We start from the raw sequence: 27769 nt of genomic DNA, 5'->3' as shown, positions 1-27769 counted from the left end.
GTTGTAAAGCACTGTTAGAGAGTGCAAGTATTTCACCTACACAAAAATATTCCTCTTGGAGGTTTCAAGGAAATGCCGTGGTCATAACAAATAGGATTCAGGTTAAAGAATTGTGTTGCACTATATATCAGCAAAGATATATGGTGGACATATATATCTTAGTTACTGTTATGGGTTAAATTGTGTCCCCCCCAAAAATATGTTTGAGTCCTAACCCCCAGTATCTGTGAGTGTGAGCTTATTTGGAAATAGGGTGTTTTCAGATGTAATCAAGTTAGGATGAAGTCATGTGGGAGTATGGTGGGCTCTTAAAGTTCACTGTGTCATCTTATAATAATATTGGGCATCTTGCTTTTAGTCCCTAAGTCCCCTAACCAAATTGGTACCACAGCAATGATGACAGCATCTGACTGAATGAGACAATGCAATGCAATCGATGCTGAAATCACTGCCTTGCAGCAAAAGCAACATAATTAAACTTAGAGATACCAAAGTTCCAGGATTTCCTATACAGTGAAAAATATAACCTTTACTCACGGGTGCAGGAAAATCAGTTTAGTCAGTCCTCGGTCTCTTTTACTGCAGGGTTGCTCACTCAAGGGGAGTGGGCAGAAAGGCTGTGCCAGTCTTATGAGGGCTCTTTACAATGAAGCAGACATCAGGGCCTGTGTCTAACTCCCTGTCTAAACAAGATTAAACAAGAAGAAATAAAGCCATGTTCCTAGGTCCCTCTCAGCCTGTATGTAGCATATTCATCCACACTGTCCATTCATTCATTCTACAGAATATAGCTGATCTCTCTGGTATTGATGTCCCCTTTCTGTTTAACATCAGGTCTTCTTTGCAGGAGGAATTATATGAATGGTTTTCCTAAGTTACATTCAAGTAAAAAAGCAACTGCTTTATTTTCAAGGTTGGCAGGTGTAAGGAAGAAAGGATCCTAAACATCATCAGCATCATCATGTTCACAGTCATCATCAATAATCATTTATTTAGGATCTACTGTGTAATGGGCAATAACTAACATCTTGGGATAAGGCATGGTATCCTGACTCTCAAGAGCTGACAGTCTAGTTGGAAAGGTAGAACATATAGGAATGAAGTAACTAATACATTATAGTCTGGCATGTTAATATTCAAATGAATGGGACCCTCAATAAGTATACCAGGAGTTGGTGGGAGACAGAGGTTTGAGATGAGTTGTAGAGTGAGCAAAGACTTCCTGTGGGAGGTGGGACTTGAGCCGAATCACGGTAGATCGATAGAGCTTATTTAAGGCGAGATGATGGGAGAGTACCTCTCCTTCCAGGTGCAAGGAATGTAGTGAACAAAAAGCCTGGACCAGGGAATGCATGCAGCATGTTTAGGAGACCACAACTAGATCCATTTGATTGGATTGGAAAGTTCCTCAAAGGGAGTAAATGGAGGCTGGATTGTGAAAGATCTTGAATGTCTGACTTGGGTCTTTGGACCTTACTGTAGGAAACTACTAAGCATGAGAATGACATTTGCAAAGCAGGATTTTCAGAGATGTGGCTAACGGTAACGAAGTAGAAAAGTTACATGACACTTTGAAGATCTAGACTACAGTATTTGGAACAAAAAGGAATTGGTTGATACAACTGCTATCATTAGGGCAGGTTTTGGAGAGGTGACTTATTGGATTTGGGAATGGGAAGAAGGAACACAGGAAGGAAGTTATCAAAGATTCCTCAGATGGACTTCCCTGGCAGTCCAGTGGTTAGGGCTCTGTGCTTCCACTGCAGGGGGTATGGGTTCGATCCCTGGTCGGGGAACTAAGATCCCACAAGCCACACCATGTGGCAAAAAAAAAAAAAAAAAAAAAAGATTCCTTAGATTTTAAGTTACTTCTTATACCTGGTTAAGAATGTTCTTATTCATTTATAGCCAACAATTATTAAGCTCTGATAATGTGCCAAGCAGCATGTTAGGTATTGAAGACATAAAGGATGGGTAAGGAATGGTTCTTAGCACCGAGAAGCACACACACCAACTTTCCATTAATTACTGTCTGCTGCCACAAAACCTTGGTTCCTATCTTTCTAGGGTGATCGATCCCCTTGAGAATCCAAGGAAAGCTATGGCTCTCATTCCAAACAAATACACACACGCAATCAAGCACACAGATGTGCCCATCCATGCACCCCAGGTTAAGAAGCCTTATCATAAATCCAAGTAAAAAGTGCTACAGGAGTCTCAGGAAGGGGGTCACAACATTTTTAGGAACGTAGTGGGAAACCTTCACAGAAGGATGTTACCTTCTCACAAGGAGGCAGGGCTGTAGTATAGGCACACAGGTTAATAATTCTGGGAAAGGCATAAAACTATGAAGTTGCATGATATGTTTAGGGGATAGTTAGTAACTTGGTGTGGCTGGAGTGTAGGTATGTATGTGGGGAAGGTGATTGGTAGAAACACAGGGCAAGATTATCAACACCCTTTTAAGCTATGTTAATAACATCAAAATATTATAATGATAAGAAAATTTGCTGTTTATGGGGCTCCTACTATATGCTACATGCCTTGCTAAGTATTTTAAACACATTGTCAATAAGCCATACTCAGCCTTGTAAATCAGGTATTATACTCATTTTACAAGTGATGAAATTGAGGTATTAGAGAGATTAGACTTCTTGTCCAAGGGTTACACAGATAGTAAGTGGTGAACTGAGAGTTAAAACAAGATCTGACTCCAAAGCCTCTCTTCACTCCACTATGTTATATTATTTGTTTAAAAATGCTTATACTGAATCCTTAAGCACTAGGGAGCCACCAAAGATTTCAAAGCAGAGAAGTAGCCTGAAACATAAAATAGGCGAGTGCTTTAGAAACATAATTTTGTTGGTAATATGCAAAATGGAATTGAAGGGAATGAGAGCCTGGGATTAGGAAGACCAGGTGGGAGGCTGTTATGTGATGAATGTTCCATGTACACTTGAAGAGAATGTGTAGTCTGCAGTTGTTGTGTGGAGTTCTATAAATGTTGATTGGGTCAAGTTGGTTAATAGTGTTGTTGAAGTCTTCCATAACCTTATGATTTTTCTCTCTACTTGTTCTGTAAGTTCTAGGGAGAAGTATGTTGAAATCTCTGACTAAAATTGTGGATTCATCTATTTCTCCTGGCAGTTCTATCAATTTTTACTTCGTGTATTTTGAAACTCTATTATTAGGTACATAAACAGATAGGATTGTTATGTCTTTGATGAATGTTCCCCTTTTTCATTAGGAAGTGATCTTCTTTATCTTTGGTAATATTATTTGCTCTGAAGTCTACTTTGTCAGATAATAATATAGCCATCCCACACTTCATTTGATAATTATTAAGATGAGATATTAGTTTCCATTATTTTAATTTTAATTGATGTGTGTCTTTATATTTAACATGTCTTATTGTAGGCAGGGTATAATTGAGTCTTGCTTTATTTTCTAATCTCACAAGTTCTGTTTCCTAATTGAGGGGAGGAGTTTAGACCATTTACATTTAATGTGATTAGTGATACAATAGGATTTAAATCTACTATCTTGCTATTTGATTTCTCTTTGTCTCATCCATTCTTTGCTCCTCTTATCCTTTTTGTCTGCATTTTTTTGGATTAACTGAGTATTTTTTTATGATTCCATTTTATCTCCTTTGTCAATTTATTAGCTATGATTTTTGGTTTTGTTATTTAAGTGGTTGAATTAGTTTGTAGTATACATCTGTAACTTGTCACATTCTACCTTTAAGTGATAGTAAATCACTTCATACATAGTGACAACAAAAAATCCTGACAATAGTATACTTCAATTTTTCACTTTCTGCCCTTTGTTGCCAGTATGTTGCCATAATTTTTACTTCTACATATGTTATATACCCTAAAATACATATTATTATTTTTCTTTAGATAGTCAGTTATCTTTTAAAGAGATTTAAATAATAAGAAAAATAATTTTCTATTTATCCATGTAGTTACCATTCCCAATGCTCTTCATTTATTTGTATAAGTTCAGATTTTCATCTGGTATCATTTTCCTTCTGTGTGAAGGACTTTCTTTAATATTTCTTATAGCGTGGGCCTGTTGGTGATGAATTCTTTAATCTTTTGTACATCTGGCAAAGTCTATATATGACCTTCATTTATGAAAGGTAATTTTGCTGGGTATAGAAATCTAGGGTACAAGTTTATACTTTCATTACTTTAAAGATGTTACTTCACTGTACTTTACCTTACATTGTTTCCAATGATAAATTTGCAGTAATCTATATATTTTCTCTTATGTAAACAATGTACTTTTTTTCCCTCCGGCTGCTTTTAAGAGCTTTTTGGCTTTTAAAGAATTTGACTGTGACATGCACTGGTGTTGCTTTTGTCATGTTTCTGGAATTTGGGATTTGTCGACCTTCTTGGATCTGTTGGTTTATAGTTTCTGTCAAATTTGGAAGATATGCAGTCATTATTTCTCCAAATATATCTTCTGCCCCCATCCCCATCTCTTTTCCCTGCTTCAAAGATTACAATTACACAAATATTTGGTTGCTGGAAGTTGTCACAAAGCTTACTGATCCTCTGTTCAATTTGTTTTTTCGATCTTTTTGCTGTCCATGTTTCATTTTTGATGGTTTTTATTGCTCTTTCTCCAAATACTCTGATCTTTTCTTCTGTGATGGCTAACCTGGTGTTAATCAACTCCAGTTTATTTTTCATCTTAAACATTGTTTTCATTTCTAGAAGTTTCATTTGGGTCTTTTAAAATATCTTCTGTGTCTCTACTATCACGTTCAATATTTTCTCTAGCTTCTTAAATATATGAAACACAGTTATAACTAACACCTGTTTTGATGTACTTGTCTACTAATTCTATCATCTGTGTCATTTGTTTTCAATTGATTTTTCTTGTAATTTTGGGTGTTAGTTTCCTGCTTTCTTACATGCCTAGTCACTTTTGATAGCATGACAGACATTTTGAATTTTACTTTTTCAGTGCTAGATTTTTTAATATCACTATAAATATTTTTGAGTTTCATACTGGAACACAGTTATGTTAATAAGAAACAGTTTGATCCTTTCGGTCTTGCTTTTAAGCTTTGGTAGGCAGGATCAGAGCAGCATTTAGTCTAAGGCTTATTTTGCCTTACTACTGAAGAAAACCTCCTGAGTGCTTTCCTCAGTGCCTCATGAATTATGAGTATTTCACTTTGACTTGTGGAAACAGGAGCTTTTCCCTTCTTTGTGTGAGAACTGAGGATTGTTTCCCTAAACATTTTGGGTGGTTCTTTACCTGGTCTTGGGTAGTTTCCTCACACACATGTGCTGCTCAGTACTCAGCTGCAGATTCAGCAGATCTCCAGAGTTCTCTCTATGCAGCTCTCTTCTCTCTGTTATTCTCTCCTATGAACTCTTGCCCTTTTGGCTTCTCCAGACTTTTATCCCTGTCTCTTCAACTCGGGGGCACCATAGGGCTCTGCTTGGGTTTCCCTTCTCTGCTCAGCAGCCTGGAAACTCCCTCCAGGGAGTAAGCATGGGAAATCATAGGTCTCATTTCATTTGTTTTCCATATTTCAGGGATCACTGTCTTTTACTGCATCAATTTTCAACGTCTTAGAAATAGCTTTTTATATATTTTGGACATTTCTTTAGTTGTTTCAAGTAGGAGGGTAAATCCCATCCCTGTTACTCCATCTTGGATGGATGTGGAAATCCAAGCAGTGTGAAGTAGTTAGACTAATGTTTGCAAATATCCTCCATACCTGTTGCTTTGGCCAGTGGAATATGGGTGAAATTGACAATGTGGAAGCTCCAAGCCTAGATCTTAGAGGCAGGGCATATTTCTCCTTGCCTCTTTGATAGTTTTTAGCTTCTGCTGTGAGAAGAACATGATGCAGGTGGTTGCTGCCCCTCTAACCTGGGCTCTCTACATGAAACGCATGCAGCAAGCTGGTTCTTTGCCTGTAGTTTGAGACAGAATCACCCCATCTGACTGAAAACACTTATAAGGAAGAAATAAAGCCTTTTTGTTACATGCCATTGAGATTTTGTAGAAGCCTACTAAGTTCTTACTTGATCTGCATAAGCAGAAAAGTTCTAGGTCAAGTGAAGAAAAATCTTAACCAGAATCATAAAAACAGAGAGTCATGGCCCATCAATCAATTCCCAGACTTGAGCCAGTTTATAGACTCAAAGCATTTTCAATGAAGGGGAGGCCAGTTCCCCTTGAGGAAAGGCCTGAGTACACTGACAATATTGAATACTGTTATTGAGTAGTTGAAGAAGGTAGTTATAAATACCAGTTATGACCATGTGACCAGTTACAGAAATGAGGACTATAATTATATGAATATTTCCTTCTTATTTTGTTACGAATATATTTGTGTGTGTATACATATATATTGTATGTATATGTATTTAGATATGTATATACACAGACATCTATACACTAAGCAAATAATCTTTGCTTTCTTACTTTTCTTATTCCTTTATCATGTAGCATATACTGACTTTATGTCATAGTATTTATTATTGTTAATTTTACATCATAGTATTTAAGTTTTACGATATCAAAGATAAGAGTAAACATCACTCAAGGACTTATCTCCTATTCTGGGGAGGGGATTAGTGCATTTTCAGTTGTATGCAAATAGTTGTATCAGTTAGGTGGAGTTATGACCTTGTTATTGTCTTTATTTGGAGATTAAGTATGGTTTAAGGAGAGGCATATGGTGACAAGTTGTGGAAGGTATACCCTTGTGATGGTTAATTTTATGTGTCAACCTGACTAGGCCACACGTTGTCCAGATATTTGGTTAAACATTATTCTGGGTATGTCCGTGAGGGTGTTTCTGGATGATATTAATGTTTGAGTTGGTAAACAGAGTAAAGCAGATTGCCCTCCATAATGTGAGTGGACCTCATTCAACCAGTTGAAGGCCTGAATAGAACTAAAAGGCTGAGTAAGGGAGAATTCACTCTCTCTTCCCAACTGTCTTCCAGCTTGGACATTGGTCTTCTCCTGCCTATGGACTTGCACTTGGACTGGAACTTATTCCATCGAGTCTGCTGGTTCTCAGGTCTTCAGACTTGGACTGGAACTAAACCATGGGCTCTCCTGGGTCCCCAGCTTGCCAACTACAGCTCTTGGGACTTCTAAGCCTCCATAATCATGTGAGTTAATCATTCATATAAATCTTTTCATCTACTGTATCAATATATTAGTTCTGTTTCTCTGAAGGACCCTGACTAATACAAGTAGTAACTTGCTAAAAAGTCTAAGAAACCTTGCAGTACTTAGCTTACATTGCTTATTCAGTTAATGATTTTGTGCTTGGACAAAGCTTTCTCCTTTCACAGCATTGCCCTTTTGTGGCTCCAAACTGTGCTCAAATGTGTTCCTAGGATGCTTAGAGCTTTAACTTGGATGAGCTCAGCTAGAAGGCATCTTGGGCATTCAGTGAATGATAGGAAGCTGGGGCTGGGGGAACTTGGGGCAGGGGCAGAGAGGAAGGGAATAGCCAAAGGTGCAGTGTGCACTGGTCTAGGGTCTTCTGTGAGGTCAGGATTCTGTGGAATGGCAGTGATCATGACTTCTGGTGTCTCAAGAAGTGGAATAGTCAATATGAGGCCACAATCGGTGTGACAATTCTAGATGATCCGTCTATTTGTAATAGACTCCCAGAGAGCCATGAGCTGGATATAGGGGGCACAAGGAAGGAGGGGTGGTCAAGAACTTGGCAAATCTCAATCAAGTGGGCTGACTCTTTGGACAAGGTTCTGGTCCCAGCAGAGGAAGTGAAGGGTTAAGTAGGAGCCATCAAAGATGCGCTGGACTAGAGTCTGTCATACAGAGTGAAGTCAGTCAGAAAGAGAAAAACAAATACCGTATGCTAACGCATATATATGGAATCTAAAAAAAGGTACTGATGAACCTAGTGGCAGGGCAGGAATAAAGACTCAGACGTAGAGAATGGACTAGAGGACACAGTAGGGGAAGGAGAAGCTGGGACGAAGTGAGAGAGTAGCTTTGACATATATACACTACCAAATGTAAAATGGATGACTAGTGGGAAGCTACTGCGTAGCACAAGGAGATCAGCTCGATGCTTCGTGAGGACCTAGATGGGTTGGGATAGGGAGGGTGGGAGGGAGGCTCAAGAGGGAAGGGATATGGGGATATATGTATACATATAGCGGATTCACTTTGTTGTACAACAGAAACTAATACAACATTGTAAAGCAATTATACTCCAGTAAAGATGTAAAAAAAAAAAAAAAAGATGCACTGGATATATACCGTGGGAGTGCAGAGAATAGGCATCTCGCTAGAAATGGGGGTACCCAGGGCTCATCCCAGTGATCCCAGGTATAATTCTCTACCCAACCCCGTGGTAGTGTCTGTTCTGTTTCAGCCCCTTTAATGCAAGCCAATGAAGGAGTTCCCAGAATTTAACAATCAGATTAATCATTTGAACCATCCTCTTATAACTGTTACAGATTTATAGCCTTCTGGAGGGGACTACAACATGATCAGGTCAAAAATTGCATGGGCTTGAACCCGAATGAGAGGAAATGGAGATGATTCATTGTGAAATAAATACCAGAAATTAGAATCAGAGATCATGCCTTTTCATAATAGCAACGAAAGACACATTCTTATTGGGTGGCCAAGCCAGGACTAGGGTGAGGCAAGCAAGGTGTCTAGAATTTGTGCACCTCAAGTAAGTGGCCCGGGGTTGGCAATATCGACCTGGTAGTGGCCCTGCTTGTTAGCAATATTGACCCAAAGCTACGTAGTGAAAAACCTAAGAAATGTGGGGAAAACAGTCTATAAAAGAGATAAGAAAAAAAGGTGAGAATAGAAAAAAGAGGGAGAATAGTGTGTGCGTGTTATTGACAGTAGCCAGCATCCTTTTTAAATAGAGATTTCTGGACTTTGTCGTGAAATTATACTTTATGGCCATGTATTTGCCTTTTGTCCTCATACCTGGGTTTAAATCGGGAGCTCTCCCATTGTAATCTTGGGCAAGTTGCTTAACCTCTCTGTGCTTCAGTTTCCTCATCTGTAAAGTGGGGGTTATTCTACATATGGTTGCTGTGAAAGCTAAATTAATGAATAAATGTAAAGTGCTTAGGATAGCATCTGGCATATCATGTGACATTCAACAAATATTGTTGTTGCCGCCACTATTGTTGTTGTTAGTAGTAGTAGTAGTGGTATATGGATCTATTACAGTGATATCAAAATATGCTGTACATGATAATGACCGTAGCTCTTTATTAAATCATTTGTTATTGTTAATTTAAGAGCACCTGAAAATATACAGTGGATGTTGGAATGATTTCTGTCAAACTGCAGTTAAATAGTTAAGGTGGGACTTGAAAGGGTTTCACACTTGCTTATGCGGAAACTTAACCGTCTTGAATATGTCATTTCTAAATAGTGTTGGATAATTGAGATGTTACCATGAACAGTTATGAAATATTCTAAAGTTTTCATTTTTTTATGTTGACGACAAAAGAAGAGTCTGTTATCACATACACACCTATTCCCCTAGGAATCACTTATGTTGGCATATTAAATTTGCTCTGAGATGGTAGGTGCACCCAAACTTGATAATAAAAAACTAAGCTCCTGATCTCTCCCAAGGAAGAAGGGAATAGCATAGTCTGTCACAAATTACCACCCACAGCACAATCATATTTTAGTGCCAGGTGAGGAAAGGTCGTTGTATGTCTGTACATACACACACACACACACACACACACACACACACACACACACACACACATACACACATACACACACACACACACCTCTCTCCTCAAAATAAGTTTAGTATAAAAACAAACAAACAAAAAACAAGTTCAGTGTATTTGGTAATTTGCTGCCTGCCTTCCCAAACACAAGGACTGACTTCAGGGTTAATAAGCACACAAGGAGGAGATTCAGAGTTTATAGAGTGATATTCCTCGGAGGGTTTTGCCATCTCAAGAAGAATGCTGGGGGCTTCCCTGGTGGTGCGGTGGTTAAGAATCCGCCCGCTAATGCAGGGGACACAAGTTCGAGCCTTGGTCTGGGAAGATCCCACATGCCGTGGAGCAGTTAAGCCCGTGCGTCACAACTACTAAGCCTGCGCTCTAGAACCTGCGAGCCACAACTACTGAGCCCGTGTGCCACAACTACTGAAGCCCAAGCGCCTAGAGCCCATGCTTCCAACAAGAGAAGCCACCACAAGGAGAAGCCCGCGCACCACAATGAAGAGTAGACTCCGCTCACCGCAACCAGAGAAAAGCCCACGTGCAGAAACGAAGACCCAACGCAGCCCAAAATAAAATAAAATAAATAAATTTATTAAAAAAATAAAAGAAGAATGCTGGAGCTTCTAAGTGGTAGTGGGAGGAAATCACTCAGTGACTAAGCAAAGTTGTAGCAGCATATTGCAACACAGAGCATGTGGCAAAAAAATATTTTGGCAATTGACACTGTAGAATTGCCAATTGGGAGAGCCCGTTTCTGCAACTAGTTGAAGAAGTGAGAAACTTAAATGACAAGATATCACTTTGTCTTTTGCCAAACAAATGGAGTGAGGAGGTGGATTCCCTCTAGTAAAGACGGTTGGGAGTGGTAGGATGCATTGTATATACCAGGCCACATAGGCGCTGCGTCCTGGGTGGATTACTTGGCCTCAGAGGCAAAGTAGTATGGAGCGTTGCACAGGGGATGTGCTTGGGGAATGTTTGAGTAAGGAATGAGGTCTAGAACCTCCTCAAGCAGCTCATTCTTTAACGATTTAGCTCTGGGAAAGCTGGCTTATGCCACCAAAGCTCAGACTGTGAATTAGAAAATCAAGTGAAAATCTCTCTCTTTCTATCTCCCTATCTGTACACAAGACACATGCACATATTTTTTTCATGAATCATTTGGCAGAAAGTTAGAGACATGGTTCCCCGCAAATACTTCAGTGTGTATTTCCTAAAAACAAGGATAAATACAGCACCATTATCAAAATCAGAAAATTTAAGATTGGTACAGTCCACTTCTGTTATGTTATGCATAGTCCATTTTCACATTTAGCCAATTATCCTAATAATGTCCTGTATAGCTAATGTTTTGCCTGATCTAAGATATAATTCAGTGTTATGCATTACACTTGTTGTTGTGAATTTAATCTCTTTTATTATTTTCTATTGAGGTATAATGGAGATATGACATTATATTAGTTTTAGGCGTACAACATAATGATTCGATATTTGTATATATTGCAAAATGATCAACAAGTCTAGTTAACAGCTGTCACCACACAGAGTTATGGAATTTTATTTCTTGTGATGGGAACTTTTGAGATCTAATCCCTTAGCAAACTTCAAATATACGATACAGTCTTATTAACTACAGTCACCATGCTGTACATCCTGCACATCCCTATGACTTATTTACTTTACAACAGAAGTTTGTACCTTTTGAGCCCATCACCCATTTCACCCACCCTCCACCCTCTGCCTCTGGCAACCACCAATCTCTTCTCTGTATCTACGAGCTTGGTTTTTTGTTTGTTTTTGTTTTTTTAAGATTCCACATATAAGTGAGATCATGGGGTATTTGTCTTTCACTGACTTATTTCACTTAGCATAATGCCCTCACGGTCCATCCATGTTGCTGCAAATGGCATTATTTCCTTCTTTTTTACAGCTGAGTAATATTCTATTGTAGATATACACCACACCTTCTTTATTTTTATTTTATCACTCGATGGACACTTAGGTTATTTCCATGTCTTGGCTGTTATAAATAACATTGCGTTGAACAGGTTATTTCCATGTCTTGGCTATTATAAATAACATTGTGTTGAACATGGAGGTGTACCTATCTTTTTGAATTAGTGTTTTAATTTCTCTGGATATATGCCTAGGAGTGGGATTGCTGGATTCTGTGGTGGTTCTAGTCTTAGTTTTTTGAGGAACCTCCATACTGTTTTCCACAGTGGTTGCACCAATGCATGTTCCCACCAACAGTGTACAAGGGTTCCCTTTTTTCCACAGCACTTACTTGTTATCTAGTCTTTTTGATAATAGCCATTCTAACAGGTAGAAGGTTACATCTCATGGTGGTTTGATTTACATTTCCCTGATGGTATTTAATCTCCTTTAATCTGGCCTAGTTCCTCAGCCTTTCTTTGCTTCTTTGATCTTGACATTATTGAAGAGTATATGCCAGTTATTTTGTAGATTGTCCCTCAGTATGAGTTTGTCTGATGTTTCTTCATGATGTAGATTCAAGGTTATGTATTTTTGGCAGAAATACCACATGAGTGATATTATGGCTTTCTCAGTGCATCATATCATTTTGATGCTAATGTAAATGGAATTATTTCTTTTAAAATTTCATTTTACAAGTTTTTCCTTTTAGTATATAAAAATACAATTGATTTTTGTATATTGATATCATATCCTGACACTTTACTCAATTCACTTATTATTTCTAGTAATTGTTTTGGAAATTCTTTATAATTTTCTATATAAACAATGATGGCAACTGCAAATAAAGATTAATTTCGTCTTTTCCAATCTTTGTTTTTTCTTACTGTATTAGATCATCTAGTACAATGTTGAGTAAAAATGACAAGAATGGACATACTTGCCTTATTACTGAAAACAGGGTGCAATATTAGCTGGAGGTTTTTTTAAAAAAAGATATATAATTGACGCTTGAACAGTTTGGGGCTTAGAGGCACTGACCCTCTGCACAGCTGAAAATCTGAGTATAACAGGTAGTCGGTGCTCTGTGTTCACGGCTCCTCTGTATCCATGGTTTTGCATTTGCAGATTCAACCAACCGCGGATGGTGTAGTACTGTAGTATTTACTACTGGAAGAAATCCAGGTATAAGTGGACCTGTGCAGTTCAAACCCGTGTTGTTCAAAGGTCAACTGTACTTTATAAGATTAAGGAAGCATCCTTTTATTCCTGGTTTTCTGGGAGTTGATATTATGAAAAGGTATTTAATTTTGTCAAGATACTTTCTGCATCTATTGAGATAAACATATTTCTTATTTTAGTCAATTAATATGTTGCTTAACATTGATTGATTTTGAAATGTTAATCCAACTCTGCATTCATGGGATAAACCCCTCGTGGTCCTGATGTATTATCCCTTTTATGTTTTGACTGAATTATCTTTGATAATATTTTGTTACAAAATTTTTGTTTCTGCCTTTACGAGGGATATTGAAACATAGCTTTCTCTTCTTGTAATGTTTTAGCTGGCTTTCATATCAGGGTAAGGCTGACCTCATAGAATTAATTAAGCAGGTCACTGTCTCTCCTATTTTTGAGAAGAGTTTGATTAGAAATGGAATTTTTTTCTTCCTTAATTATTATTTGCCAAACAAATGGAGTGAGGAGGTGGATTCCCTCTCGTAAAGGGAAGTGAAGCCATCAGGGCCTAGAATTTTCTTTGTAGGAAAGTTCAGTTTGTTAATAGGTACAGGGATATTCAGATGCTATATTTCTTCTTAGGTGAGCTTCGTATTTCAAGGAATCTGTTAATTCTGAGATGTTGAATTTTGGCATATAAAACTGTTCATGAAAAGCTCTTTTTATCCTTTTAATGACTGTAGGATCTATATTGATGTCCCCTTTCTTATTCCTGATATTAGTATTTTGTGTCTTTTTTGACTTTTTCCCTTATTGATATTTTCAAAAAATCAGCTTTTAGTTTTATTGATTTTTCTCTATTATTGATATTTTTCTTTTTTTTCCATGTAATTGACTGATTTCTGCTTATCTTTGTTATATTTTTACTTTGGGTTAAATTTGCTCTTCTTTTTTTAGTTTCTTAAGGTGGAAGTTTAGAACATTGGTATGAAATCATTCTTTTTCTTTTAATATAAGCATTCAATGCACCAAATTTCCCTCTAAGCACTGCTTTAGCTGTGTCCCACAAAATTTGATCTTTTGTGTATCATTTTAATTTAGTACAAAATATTTAAAACTTTCCCTTGATCCTTGATCAACAGGAATCATATGGATCCACATTTAGAAGTGTTGTTTAATTTCCAAGTATTTAGAGACTTTTCAGATATCTTTCTGTTACTTATTTCTAATTAAAAGTTATTGTGGTCAGAGAACATTTGTCATATCAATTCAATCATTTAAAATTATTTAGACTTACTTTATGGCCCATAACATAGTATATATTGGTAAATATTCCATATGCTATTGAAAAGAATCTTTATTTTGTTATTTTTGGATGGAGTATTCTATTAGAGTGTTAATTAGGTCAAGTTGATTGATGGTATTGTTCAAATATTTCATATTTTTATTGATTTTCTGTCTAATTAGTTTTATAATGATTGAGAGTCTGGTGTTGAAGTGTCTAAAATAATGGTAGTCGTATCTGTTTTTTCTTTCAGTTTTATTAGTTTTTTCTCATGTATTTTAATACTCCATTATTGGTGGCATACATATTTAGGATTGTTCTTTATTTTCAATGATTTAGCCCCTTTATTTGATGTTATCTCCTGTTTTCACTCTTGATGATAATACTTCTTATTCTGAAGCCTGTTTTGCCTGATATTAATATGGATATTCCATCTTTCTTTGGATTGGTGTTTGCATGGTATATCGTGTTCCATCATTTTACTTTTACCCCCCTGTATCTTTACATTCAAAGTGAGTTTCTTATAGAGAGGATATAGTTGAGTCTTGCTTTTTTATACAATATATCCACCGCTGATTATTATTTGGTAGTTTAGACCATTTGCATTTAATGTGTTTATTAAGATGGTTGGTTTAGTGTAATTATTTATCTATTTTGACTTAGGTCTATCATTTTGCTTCTTTGTTTTTCTTTGTCTCATTTCTTTTTTACCTCCTTTCCTTTTGTGGGAGGTTAATTGAATATTTTCAGTATTCCATTTTAATTTCTCTATTGACTTTAAAATTTTACCTTTTCATTACTTTTCAATGATTTCTCTACGGATTACAACATGCATCTTTAACTTATGGTGGGCTACATAGAATTAAGACTGCATTATTTCACGTAAAATATAAGAAACTTTTAACTGCACAGTTCCATTTAACTTCATGTCTTTTGTCTTATAGCTTTAATGTATGTTACATTCATGTAGGTTACAAACACCACAAAATAATTAAAAATCTAAGAGAAAAAAATTATATGGTCTTTATATTTACCAACATATTTACTAATTCAAGTGCTCTTAATTACATTCTGGAGATGTGCATTACCATCTGGTGTCCTTTCCCTTCAGCCTGAAGAACTTTCATAGGTGTGATGGTGACATAGTCTCAGCTTTTTTTTTCCTTTTAATATGAACATGTCTTTGTTTTGCCTTCACTTTTTTTTTTTTAACATCTTTATTGGAGTATAATTGCTTTACAATGGTGTGTTAGTTTCTGCTTTATAACAAAGTGAATCAGTTATACAGATACATATGTTCCCATATCTCTTCCCTCTTGCGTCTCCCTCCCTCCCACCCTCCCTATCCCACCCCTCTAGGCGATCACAAAGCACTGAGCTGATCTCCCTGTGCTATGCGGCTGCTTCCCACTAGCTATCTATTTTGTATTTGGTAGTGTATATATGTCCATGCCTCTCTCTTGCTTTGTTACAGCTTACCCTTCCCCCTCCCCATATCCTCAAGTCCATTCTCTAGTAGGTCTGTGTCTTTATTCCTGTCTTACCCCTAGGTTCATGACATTTTCTTTTCTTGAATTTCATATATATGTGTTAGCATACGGTATTTGTCTTTCTCTTTCTGACTTACTTCACTCTGTATGACAGACTCTAGGTCTATCCACCTCATTAAAAATAGCTCAATTTCATTTCTTTTTATGGCTGAGTAATATTCCATTGTATATATGTGCCACATCTTCTTTATCCATTCATCCGATGATGGACACTTAGGTTGTTTCCATCTCCGTTGCCTTCACTTTTGAAGGATACTTTTCTGGATATAGAATTTTGAGTGAAAAGTTGTTTTTTTTTTTTTCAGCACCTTGAACATTTTATTCCTTTGTCTCCTGGCCTTAATTATTTCTTTTGAGAATCCAGGTGTCATTTGCATTATTGTTCTCCTATATATCATGTGTCTCTTCCTCTTTCTGCTTTCAAGATTCTCTTCATCTTCGGTTTTCATCAGTTTGACTATGATGTGCTCAAGTGTGGTTCGACTAGTTAATTTTTCAACGACAGTTACAGGGATTAATTTAAATGTTTACATACAAATTCTAACAGTTTAATTTAAAACAAAAAAATGTACATTATTGATCAATATTTAACATCAGGCTGAGTTTTTTCCCTTGTATTAATCATATCCCTCTAACATTTACAGTTTGTATTTTTTTAAACTGGGTAATGAATTTGATTATGACACTATAATGCAACTGAGTGCAGAATCCTTCTAGGCTTTTATTATTCTCTCCACTATTTCACAGATGTCTTGCCCATATATAATTTCACAGCATTTATAAAGTATCCCTGAAGTATTCAGCTTAACTTTTTTAAAAATTAAGACTTTATTTTTACAGCCATTTTAGATTCAGAGCAAAATTAAGGGAAAGGTACAGAGATTTCCCATATACTCCTGCCCCCGCACATGCATAGCCATCCTCATTATCACAATCCCCCACTAGAGTGATACATTTGTTAAATTGATTAACCTCCATTGGAACATCATAATTACCCAAAGGCCATAGTTTACATTATGGTTCACTCTTGGTGTTGTACATTCTATAAATTTAGACAAATGTATAATGAGCTATATCCATCATTATAGTATCTTACAGAGAATTTTCACTGCCCTAAAAATTCTCTGTGTTTTGCCTGTTCATCTATCCCTCCCTCCTCCAACCCCTGGCAACCACTGATATTTTTATAGTCTCCATAGTTTTGCCTTTTCCAAAATGTCATATAGTTGGAATCATATAGTATATAGACTTTTCAGGTCATCTTCTTTCACTTAGCAATATGCATTTAAAGTTCCTCCATGCCTTTTCATGTCTTGATAGCTCATTTCTTTTTAGTGCTGAATAATATTCCATTGTCTGGATGTAACAGTTTATCTGTTTGCTTACTGAAGGACATCTTGGTTGCTTCCAAATTTTGGCAATTATGAATAAAGATGCTATAAACATCCATGTGCAGGTTTTTGTGTGGACATAAATTTTCAACTCTTTTGGGTAAATACCAAGGAGCACAATTCCTGGATCATGTGATAAGAGTATGTTTAGTTTTATAAGAAGGTGCCCAACAGTCTTACAAAATGGCTGTAGTATTTTGCATTCCCACCAACAATGAATAAGAGTTCCTGTTGCTCTCTGTCCTGGCCAGCATTCAGTGTTGTCAGTGTTCTGGATTTTGGCCATTCTAATAGGTGTGTAATGGTATCTCATTGCTGTTTTAATTTGCATTTTTTGGATGACATGTGGTGTGGAGCGTCTTTTCATAAGCTTATTTGCCATCTGTATATCTTCTTTGGTGAGGTGTCTGTTAAGGTCTTTGGCCCATTTTTTAATCAGGTTGTTTCTTTTCTAATTATTGAGTTTTAAGATTTCTTTTATATTTTGGATAACAGTCCTTTATCAGATGTGTGTTTTAGAAATATTTTCTCCCAATGTATGGCTCATCTTCTCATTTTCTTGACATTGTCTTTTGCAGAGCTATTCAGCTTAACTTTACACAAAGAACAACTCACGCTTCCATTTGATTTAATTAATATTTTAATTAAATCTGTTAATTATAACAAGTAAAATTTGAATAAACAGGTTTGGGAATAAATGGAACTTGTACTTAGTATGCACACAGCCTAATGGTGGAAGCAGAATGAGTGGATGTACTAGAATATAGCTTATTATCCCTGAGGATTCAGTGTACCATGGCCATTGGACATTTTATAGATGGAATGAAGTATTTGATTAATTTTTCAAGTAATTTAAATGGAGATTGTTTTAAGGGAGATTGTATTTAACTTAGGAAATTCTGTAAGAGCAGAAGGATGCGTGATTAAAACAGAGTCATGGCAAATGGCTTTGAATAATCCTAAAGTGCATATTCCACCAGCTGTTGCGACCTGGTACATCTTTTACATGTAGAGATATTTACACCTGCCAAGTCATATGGATACTTAAGTCACCAAGATGCTGGAGACAGTCAGTCCCACTGATTAGACTGGGAAGGTTTTGAACTGAAGTTGATGACATGGGAGAAAAACGTCATGAACTAGGTTCTCGGGAGGAAAAAAGATAAATGTCAAATTGTGCCATGTGGAGCTTTCTGAGTTTGAGGAAATACCTTTGGGACTAACACAGATGGTGGAGAAGGAGTAGGAGGGGAATGGTATAGGTGAGGCTTCAGATCGCCTACCCTTACTTAACTGGACCAAATGTGATTTTTATCCATTTGTTGTTTGGGCTTATGCACTGTAGAAGAAAAAAAAAATGGAAGAAGTTTCCCAGTAACCCACAAGATAAAAGTATGAAGCAGTTCCTCATTACTTCAGGTGTTAATTTCCAATATCTGGAGTCATAACCAAAGTGACCTTAAAGATTTCATGTATGAAGTTAATATTATCTCATAGGTTCTGCTGAGGTATGTAGAGTTGAATTCATGATTAGAATGCTGTAATAGATGCATACACTTTATCTAAAAAACTCATCTGGTAAGGGTTAAGAGTTGCAAGATGCTGTTCCTTACAATCTGAATCCATAGACCTAAGGAGAAATGTGATGAAATACAACTGGGTGGTGATATTTTTGGGAGAATACTATGGACTTATTGAATTGATAGATGGCTGCTTTGGATGATGCTTTCATAATATCAATAAAAAATAAGAAAAGCAAGATAGAGCAGTGATGGCACATTTCAACTATACCTAAGATGGCTAGAGTTCTCCTTCCATTGTAGAGCATCCAGAAGGTTCTTCACTCAACTTGCAGGCAGTATCAGCTCTCAAATAGAGGACTTTATTTGCTTTAGGATGAGAAAGGCATGGCCATAAGACCTAAAACTTGTGCCTCTAAAATAGGCAAGTATTGGACAAAATAGCGATATGAATTTATTTCTAGAATTTACCTCATGACTTCCAGTAACATTTTTTGTAGCGGGTGGAGGCCTTTCTTTGTGATGGCGTGCCCACTTTGGGTTCTTTTTTTTCCTCATAATTTTCAATCAGTAAAATGGGCTTAGGCCACATTCCTTCTTAGAGAAGGGCTCCTTTATTGGAATTCCTTCCCTGAGCATGCTTGAACTCAGTCCCCCACACCAGCCACTTTAGAATGGTCTAGCAAGACCAGGATGGGATGGGGCTAGGGAGGAGTGCTCTAGTTCGCAGCATTGGTTTTTCTGTACAACTCCTGGAAGATTAAGTCAGAGGTCCAGGATTTGGTGGGTAAGAAAGGTGGTTTGGTCAAGACAAAGGCAGCAAGGCAGAGGCTGCCTGGCCTTTCCCATATCTGAGCGAAAGGATTCCTTAAAGCCTAGCCCTGCTAATCAGGTAAGAGAGCCCACACATAGGTTTGGGACCAGTGTTCCAGCTATGTATAACATTGGGCATTTGCCTTTAATGTTCTGTCCTTTTATGGTAGCAACAGGCAATAGGACTGATTCAGAGATTCAAAGATCCTCAGCTTGGATACACTGTACTAGAATTAAGAGAAGCAATGATAACCGTGATAGACTACCATAGTGTTAATAAAAGCAAAGAGAGGGGAAGCTGTGCACAAAAGCCTATCATAGGCTATAATTCCAAAAAGTTCAATAAAAAGTCAAGTATGAATCCATGGCTCAACATTCTAGAAAGGAAGATAAAATCAGGAAGATTAAAGCTCAGATTTAGTTGAGAATGTAAAAAAAAAGACAGGATGACTGAAGTGCTGAAAGGGAGAATGTAAGGGATGGATTTAATTCCTTTTTTTTTTTTTTGGCCACACCGCACAGCTTGTGGGATCTTAGTTCCCTGACCAGGGATTGAACCCAGGCCCACAGCAGTGAAAGCACAGAGTCCTAACCACTGGACTGCCAGGGAAGGCCCTGGATTTAATTCTTAAGGCAAATGGCAGATGATAAGAGATGGTGCTGAGAGGGCTGATGTACTTACTTGGTATGTTACTCCTCTCCTTTCTCTCAGGAGAAATGACCTTCAACAAATTGAACACTGCTTGATGGTGGCCCCCTTGTTCCTTCAGGTCTTCATAGACATGAGAACAACCACACCATGGGTTGTGATTGCTCTCTGCTGTACTGCCTGCATTCTTGGCCTGTCACCAACACCACCATGCCACTGCCACTGGTAAGAAGGCAGTAAGAAGCTTGATCGTCACCCCCCCACCAACCAACCCTGGCTCCATTTGCTGCCAACCCTCTGCTCTCTCTCGAGCTGACAGTGGGGCTAAATTGCTTCTGTTACATCGAAATTTAGTGGTTAAAAGCAGGAGGCTTGAGCCAGAAAGACCTGGACCCCAGGTCTTTACCACCTACTATTTATATTAACTTGGACAGTTTCTGAACTCCATGCCTTAGTTTCCTAATCTGTCAACATATTCCCTACTTCCCAAGGTTTCTGTGAAAACTAGAATGTTTAAAAACCTCTAGAAAGTGTCGGAGTCATACTAGGAGCTCAGTAAATATAGATTCCCCTGCCTGAGGTATCTCTGGATACTTGGTCCTTAAGAGATGATACTGTGTTCACACAGGTGCTATTTGCCTTAATTGCAGGCCTAATGCCTGGTTGGAGATTATGTCTCACAAGTCCTAGCCTGAATATCTGAATCTTAAAAGGTGCCTCTGAAGCAGTTTTTCTATCATTTATTTTATTGCCACCTAAACTCAGAAGTGTGCCAGCTTAGTTAAACTACAGAGCAAAGACTGCCAAATGCACAAAACCTCCCTTTTGGAAATATAGTTTCTGAAGACTCAATTTAATTTAAAAATTATTGATGATCCTCTTTATATCTGTCTACATTCTTTGGCATATCAGAGGGGTTGGCTGGCTGTATCTTCCACAGATGGGCTCTACGTTAAGAAAACCTAATAAAGAAAAAAACCCCTGAATTTATAGAACATAATCATTGTACCTTGCTTCAGGGGTTTTCAGTGAGTGTTTGCGTGTGTAAGGGGCAGGTATAAGATTATCCTGTGCGGCTTTGTGAAACTACACACATTCCTACATTCCTCCTTTCCCCTTTTACAATCTCGTTAAATATCCTGGCAATAAGGCATCTAGATCCTCAGGGAGAAGCATGAGTGGCTTAAAAATTCCAAAAAATCACAGGTGATTCTGAAACCTGTGTAATGTATTTGCTTTATCAACGTTTTGGTTTACAAAATTACTTGTCAACGATGCCACAGGGAAGGTATATATTATGACTCCACTCACTGGGAAAACACAGCTAAATTTATAATGACTCAATTCATACTCTGGAAACAGATCTACTGCCTAATGTAAGGGATGTGTGGAAGTGTGTTGTCATGCCAAGCTCTCTAAAGTATTCTGTCTTTGAGCACCATTTCCTTACTCCTGTCAGAGAAGAGTTGGATGCTGGAGAACAAGGCAGGCATGAGGAAAGGAGGTTTCTGGAAAAGGCTTTTGGGTACATATATTGGTTCTCCCCATCCTCCACCCATTTTCCATCCATAAGGCATAGAAGGAGGGGATGCTTCCCTGAGGAGGTAATATTTTGACTAAGACTCAAAGGAAGAGCAGGCTGGGGACAAAGGACAAGAACCAGCAGAGAGCGGGACTGGTAGCTCCATCAGGACCACATTACCGCATTGTCAGCTGTTCTCTAGAGAAGGGGTCCCCCCACACCCAGGCCACGGACCAGTACCGGTCCACGGCCTGTTAGGAACCGGGCCGCACAGCAGGAGGTGAGCAGCGGGTGAGTGAGTGAAGCTTCATCTGCTGCTCCCCATCGCTCCCCATCACTCGCATTATTGCCTGAACCATCCCCCCCACCCCATCCATGGAAAAATTGTCTTCCCCGAAACTGGTCCCTGGTGCCAAAAAGGTTGGGGACTGCTGCTCTAGAGAAATAGAACCAATAGGATATATATATCTATATAGCTATAGATATCTACACATCTGTAAACCATATATATATAGAGAGAGAGAGAGAGACAGACAGACAGACAGACAGACAGACAGACTATAGAAAGAAGGAAGGGAAGGGAGTAAAAGAAAGCTTAGATAAAGAGTTACTTTTGAGCACTCTCCACTATAAGGTTTGATCATATGACACTGCAACATGGCCTTTGTTTCTAAAACAGCAGTATCATTAATATGGCCTGTTTAAATCCAGTTAGGTGCCTTCTGGAAAACAAGAATATAGACTTAAATCAACATACATAAGAGTTCAGTACATGTCCACCTAAATTTAACCAAGCAACAGGGAAGGGTTCATTTTCATAAATGCTGTTAAAATAACTTGACATTACCATGGGGAAAAATGAACTTAAACCTATACCTCATGCAATATATCACAGTCAACAACATAAAAATTCAATGTCAACTATTTATAAAAATTTAATTATAGGGGATAAAGAGAAAATAGAGCACTTAGTCTTTGGAGGGAGATAGATAATGTTTGATTAAAGGAGAAAAATAAATTACAAAGGAAAAGATAAGCAGAATGATTGTACAACAAAAATTAACAAAACTAAAACACAACGAAACCAAGATAAAAGTCAAGTCACAATATAGAAAATTATTTTTAATACATATGATGACATTTCCAAAATATATTGAGTTTTTATAAATTTACATTAAGTTCACTGTGGACAGTGGTCAAAGAAGAATCATTACATAAGATGAAACACTGTTAGTAAATTAACATAGGAAGCAGGGTGCAGTCTTGCCAGCAATAAAAGACGTGCGATTTAAAACAACAATGAAATGTCACTTTATAACTCTAAAATTAGCAGCAATAAAGGAACATTAGTAAAACTAGTGATGGAACTATTGGGGAAATTGAAACATTTATACATTTCTAGTGACACTGTAAATTATCTCAGTCGATTTGATGAATCATCTGGCAGTTTTTATCAAGAGTCATAAAATGTTCATACCTTTTTACTAAATAATCTCACTCCAGGGTATTTGTTTTAAGGATATAATTCAGAAGAAGAAATGCATTATGTGTTATTTATTATCATGGAAAACTGGATACATCCCAAATAGCCATTAATAGAGAGATGGTTATAAAATCATGATATTTTAACCTAGTGGAATTGTTTGCAACCAATGAAAATGATAAATATGAAGATTATTGAGATACATGGAAAAGTATATATAAAAAATTTTAAATGAAATAAACAAGTTATAAGAGCCTGTGTTAAGAAGTTCTGAAGGGGCTAGAGCTGTGTATTCCCTATGCCCCATTAAAATTTTTTTTTTATAAATTTATTTATTTTATTTATTTTATTTTTGGCTGTGTTGTGTCTTTGTTGCTGCGTGTGGGCTTTCTCTAGTTGCGGTGAGCGGGGGCTACTCTTTGTTGTGGTGCGCGGGCTTGTCATTGCGGTGTCTTCTCTTGCGGAGAACAGGCTCTAGGCACGCGGGCTTCAGTAGTTGTGGCTCGTGGGCTCTAGAGCGCAGGCTCAGTAGTTGTGGCGCACAGGCTTAGCTGCTCTGTGGCATGTGGAATCTTCCCAGACCAGGGCTCAAACCCGTGTCCTCTGTATTGGCAGGTGGATTCTTTTTTTTTTTTTTTTGCGGTATGCAGGCCTCTCACCGCTGTGCCCCCCCCCCCCCACCGCAGAGCACAGGCTCCAGACATGCAGGCCCAGCGGCCATGGCCCACAGGCCCAGCCGCTCTGCAGCACGTGGGATCCTCCCGGACCGGGGCACGAACCTGTGTCCCCTGCATCGGCAGGTGGACTCCCAACCACTGTGCCACCAGGGAAGCCCAGCAGGTGGATCCTTAACCACTGCGCCACCCGGGAAGCCCTGCCCCATTAAAATTGATCCACTAGGAGTCTCCTTCCATGATAGAGCGTCATATTGAAGAGAAACTCCAGGTAGCTGGATAAAATATGAACATGTAAGAATAACAGAGATGAGGGAAAGATGAGGTTCAAATAAAAGTTGGGGAGGGAAACAGATACTACAAGGAATCTCAGAAAGTGAGAGGCCATATTGTTTAACACTACACAGAACTACAGAAGAGGCCCTGTGAAGTTAGAAAATCTATCTGAATCCTGCCTCTTTCTAAAAGTTGAGTCAAACTAAGTTCACATTAAAATGACTAACAGAAATTTATCAGGATAAAATTTCATAGACAGTTACTATAAGAAGAGAGAATAGGGAGTAAAATAAACTCATTTCATGAAAACTGAGCAGCAAGGCATGCTTTAAAACAGATAAAAATTGTGACAGGTTACTTAATAAAAATGTATTAGAATGATACAAGATATGACAAAATAATATAAATTAGAAAAACTCATAAATAAGGATACCAAACTCAAAAATAATTACAAATAGCAGGGAATTCATTTTAGAAATGTAGAATAAATTAAAAGAGATAGAAGAGTGAAAAGGCACAACAAATAATGCTTTAGGAGAAAAAGAAGATTAAAGGGAGGAAAATTTTGTTTTTATTTTTACCTTCAAAGGTTTTCTCCTACCCTCTTTATTTATTATTATTATTTTGTGATAAGAACATGTAATATAAGATCTATCCTCTTAACAAAATTTTAAGGAAAATTAAAAAAAATAAATGAAGAGATGAAATAACTTGAGTGAAAATGACACATATGGAAGGTAAGCAAAGAAGATCCAACATACAGGTAGCAGGAGTCCCTGAAGAAGGAAACCAAGCAAGGGGACAGAAGAAATACAAACAAAATACAAATGTACACACACACACACACACACACACACACACACACACACATATAATTGAACTATACATTAAAAAAAAATAACAAAAAAACACTGTTTACCCGAGAATACTGATCCAGAATGACAAATAGCAGGACTGCATCCTAGTAAAATTACTGGGTTTTTAGAGAAGGAAAAACATTATTTAGGCACCTTGGATAAAGAGAACAAGGCTGGGACTTCCCTGGTGGCACAGTGGTTAAGAATCTGCCTGCATCACGGGTTCGAGCCCTGGTCCAGGAAGATCCCACATGCCACGGAGCAACTAAGCCCGTGTGCCACAAATACTGAAGCCCGCGCACCTAGAGCCTGTGCTCCGCAACAAGAGAAGCCACCTCAATGAGAAGCCTGCGCACCACAACGAAGAGTAGCCCCTGCTCACCACAACTAGAGAAAGCCCACACGCAGCAATGAAGATCCAGCACAGCCCAAAATAAGTAAGTTTATTTAAAAAAAGAGAGAGAGAACAAGGCTTATAAGGAAAAATAAAATCAGGTTATCAGATTTTTTTAAATTAATTAATTAATTTATTTACTTATTTTGGGCTGTGTTGAGTCTTTGTTTCTGTGTGAGGGCTTTCTCTAGTTGTGGCAAGCGGGGGCCACTCTTCATCGTGGTGCACGTGCCTCTCACTATCGCGGCCTCTCTTGTTACGGAGCACAGGCTCCAGACGCGCAGGCTCAGTAGTTGTGGCTCACGGGCCTAGTTGCTCCGCGGGATGTGGGATCTTCCCAAACCAGGGCTCGAACCCGTGTCCTCTGCATTGGCAGGCAGATTCTCAACCACCGTGCCACCAGGGAAGCCGCAGGTTATCAGATTTTTTAAACAATAAAGCTTTATGCTATAAGGGAATTGAATAGCATTTTTAAAATATTCAAGAAAAGAAAATATTCGCCAGTAATTTTATATCCAGGAATACTGACCTTCCAGTAGAGAGGGAACAGACAAATTGTTAACAGCATGGAGAAGGATATTGATATAAGCCCTTCTTGAGGAAAGTAATAGAGAATGAACTTTAGATAACCGAAAGATCTCTATATCTCTCTAGGGAAATATCAACGTAAGGGTTAGTGGTGAGCATTAAATATATAGTTACTCCTAGAATTAAGTCTAAATGAGTTAAAAAGGAAAGAGTCAGCTGTGGCTATATGATGAAGCATTGTAGATATAGTACAACCATAAAACAAGTGGGAGAAGAAAGGGGTTAGACCATGCAAAATGTTTAAACTATTCATTAATTATATTGGTGGAGGCAGTAGTATTGTTATGCAGATATTACTATGTATGTTATATGGAAAAAGCCAGTGGCATATTCTGTCATGTATTCTCACTGGGGCTAATATAGCCCCCAAGAGGGCATAAAATTATTCTTGGACAGTGAAAAAAAAATCTGACGCAGCGTTCCCCTAGGGCAAAAAAGCCTTTTCCCTGGGAGTGTTTGTTGAAAATATTTGCGGTCAATTATTTAATTTCTGTTCTGCCTGAGGCAGTCAAGTGAGGCAACAATTGGCTAATCAAACAGCCAGAAAGGAAAATCTGGGGAATGAGATGTTATTGGGGACTTTGAAAAACTCCATCATATTTCTGGGAATCTAGAAGGGCACACTCATTTGTAGGGCTGTGCACATGCTCAGTAAAGACATGAGAGTTCCCTGAACTCTTGCTGCAGACTGGCACAAGGAGGACGTGAAGCCTAAGGCATAGTTGGAAACTGCCCAGCTGAGTTTTGAAAACATTCCCTGACACGCACACAGAACCCGTAGGTAAAGACTGGGAGACTCATTGGTTCCAGGCATTTAAGGAAATCTCATTGACTGATCACTTAGCTAGCCAAGCAAAGACTTCAGTGACCACACACAACAAAGAATGCAGACGTTACAGAATTAGTTCAGAAAATTCACTAAACAAAGAGCAATAACCACAATACACCATGGTGATGATTGCAAAGCTTGGTGAATATACTAACAATCCCTGAATTGCACACTTTAAAATGGTTGATTTTTTGATATGTGAATTATATCTCAAAAAACATCATTCCAGCCAATAACTTAAAATGATAGAACATGGTCCTTTTGAAATTGAACATCAGTGGCTGCTAACAAAATAGTGAAAACCCGAAACTGACCAAGGCCTGAATCCGCCAGTATATACAGAAGAACGTGTTGACCGTCACAATGAATGTGTAATCAGCACCATGCAGATTATGAGGAACTCTGCAGGTGAAACAGCATGAGTTCCTTGGCATGTAAATGTAGGAAAAGGAAGTGGATGGAGGGAAAACCTATAGGTTAAAATAGGTTTAAAAGACATATCAAGTTTTTAAGAAATTGGGCAAGACTGTTCTGTATACTCTAGTGGTTCACCCTTGGGTAATGAAACCATACGAATCCAAGGAAATGATTACTATAAAATTAAGGATAGTGGTTATATTTGGAGGGAGAGGGGGCTGTATTTGGGGTTGGGCATTTGGAGGAGCTTCTGGCATGGCTAGTTTTTTAGCCGGGATGGTGGTTACAAGGGTATTATTTGTATAATAATTCTCTAAGCTCTACATTTGTTTTGTGTGGTTTTCTATGTCTTAATTTTAAAATAAGTTTAAAAAAATGATCTACATAAACCTATAGGTTGAAAGAGATTAGAAGAACAAAAATGTGGGTTGTGGGCATACTTCTTCAAGTAAAGTTAATATTATAATAATGATAAAAAAGACTAATGATTAGAAATTGACTCTCTGTCCCATCCTATGGGATATTGCAGGGGAAGAACTGCAAAGGAGAATCATCTCACACTGTATCTAGAATGCTGTTTTTATTTTTTAAAGAGGAAATGTGTGCTAACTGTACTATAAATGGCATCTGTATAAATGGGCCACTCTACTCAAAG

Source organism: Leucopleurus acutus (assembly GCF_964270905.1).
Source record: "Leucopleurus acutus genome assembly, chromosome: X".
Classification (NCBI taxonomy): Eukaryota; Metazoa; Chordata; class Mammalia; order Artiodactyla; family Delphinidae; genus Leucopleurus; species Leucopleurus acutus.
This window is presented reverse-complemented; position numbering follows the sequence as displayed.